A 2131-nucleotide genomic window follows, 5' to 3' on the forward strand; every position below is an offset into this window, starting at 1 on the left:
TCCTCATCACTCCAGGAGAGCCTTAGGTCACCCTTGATGTGGCAGGTAGGAGAACTGAATTTCTTGCAGACACTGGAGGCTCCTGTTCTGTTCTGATTTGGCCAGCCGGCCCCCTCTCCAACCGTGACTGTACTGTGACAGGAGTCAACGGACAGCCAAAGGTAAGGCAATTTAGGTCTCCCCTTGCCTGTGGAATTGGGTCCATTATTATTACTCACTGCTTGCTGTATATGCCAGAATGCCCTGTCTCCCTCCTCAGAAGAAATTTGCTAAATAAATTAGGAGCTAGTATATTCTTAGGACAGGGGAGTCCAAGGAGGTAAAGAATTCAAACAGAGAATGCATCTATTTGTAGCCCCAGATGGCCCACCTGCTGGTCATCAAAATGTTCCCCAAGACATCCCCCAGGAAATTAGAGAACCGGTAGATCCTGCAGTTTGAGATACCTCGGTGCCAGGAAGGGCAAAACTTGTTACCGCAATAAAAAGATGGTTAAGGCCTGGGGAAAAATACCCCGGGAAAAGACAATACCCTTTAGATGCCACGTGCCTGGTCTTGTGCTGCTTGCTAGGGGCGTTGCCTTAGAGAGCTGCACGGGCTGGGCTTGTGAAAGGATCAACATGCCTTTGGCTAGAGATTCCAAGATCCTTCCTTGGAAAGGAAAAGAAAAAACATAAAAAGAAATGGCTCAGGGCTTCCCTGGTGGCACAGTGGTTAAGAATCCGCCTGCCAAAGCAGGGGACATGAGTTTGAGCCCTGGTCTGGGAAGATCCCACATGCTGCGGAGCAACTAAGCCTGTGCACCACAACTACCGAGCCTGTGCTCTAGAGCCCTCACGCCACAACTACTGAGCCCGCGTGCCACAGCTACTGAGCTTGAGTTCTAGAGCCCGCGAGCCACAGCTACTGAAGCCCGCATGCCTAGAGCCCATGCTCCGCAACAAGAGATGCCACTGCAATGAGAAATGAGAAGCCCACATACCACAATGAAGAGTAGCCCCTGCTCGCTGCAGCTAGAGAAAGCCCTCGTGCAGCAATGAAGACCCAACACAGCCAACAGTAAATAAATAAAATAAGTTAATTTAAAAAAAAAAGAAACGTCTGGTTCAAAGCACAAATTCTTATTTTATGGATGTAAAATGTCCAGGTTGGGGCTTCCCTGGTGGCGCAGTGGTTGCGCGTCCGCCTGCCGATGCAGGGGAACCGGGTTCGCGCCCCGGCCTGGGAAGATCCCACATGCCGCGGAGCGGCCGGTCCCGTGAGCCATGGCCGCTGGGCCTGCGCGTCCGGAGCCTGTGCTCCGCAACGGGAGAGGCCGCAGCAGAGGGAGGCCCGCATACCGCAAAAAAAAAAAAAAAAAAATGTCCAGGTTGCTACCAGATTACCACGGTTTTCAGCTGTGCTCAGACAGTGGTGCTCTACGTAGGTTGTTCACCAGTGTTGTGCCGGCCAACAGGAGGAAAGGCCAGACCACAGAAGGGTGTTCGTTTAGAAGAAAGCAACACTAACGATCCACACATCTTCCTGAATTTGTGTTCTAGCTCAGAAAGCCTTCTCAATTCAGTAATTCCAGTTAATCTACCAGGATAATGTAATTATGTTTACTTTTGTAAGGTATACAACAGCGCTCTCCTATCTGGGTGTCAGTTTTTCAATCAAGTTTTGATTATGGGGGGAAAAAAACCCCCCCACAATATCCTTGAAAGCCTGAAGCCCTGAGAGGAATCTAATTACTGCTCATCAAATTCCTAAAACACAAACTCATTAGGCCCTGCCAGCCCCCTTGCAATATCCCAATCCTCCCCATTCAGAAGCCTAACAGGGAGTGTTGGTTCGTGCAAGGCTTAGGAGCAGTGAGTGAGGCCGTCATCCCTATTCACCCACCGGTGTCAAAACCCATACACCCTCCGCACCCAAGTGCCAGGGAGCACGCAGTGTTTCTCTGTTTCGGACCTCACAGATGCATTTTTCTGTATTCCCCTAAATCCAGACTCTCCATACCTTCATGCCTTTGAATGGAGGGACCCTGACACCCTGGAGGCTACCCAAGACACCTGGACGGTGCTTCCGCGGGGTTTTCAGGACAGCCCCCATCTTTTTGGAAACACGGTAGCAAGGGAACCGAGGGAAC

At 50.8% G+C, this 2131-nt stretch overlaps 1 pseudogene; it reads left to right on the forward strand.

Moving 5' to 3' along the window:
• The first annotated feature begins 620 nt into the window (after positions 1-620).
• LOC112064962 (40S ribosomal protein S27-like) lies at positions 621-1508 on the forward strand (annotated as a pseudogene).
• The last annotated feature ends 623 nt before the right edge of the window (positions 1509-2131 follow it).

This window comes from Physeter macrocephalus, chromosome 18, assembly GCF_002837175.3.
Source record: "Physeter macrocephalus isolate SW-GA chromosome 18, ASM283717v5, whole genome shotgun sequence".
Taxonomy (NCBI): domain Eukaryota; kingdom Metazoa; phylum Chordata; class Mammalia; order Artiodactyla; family Physeteridae; genus Physeter; species Physeter macrocephalus.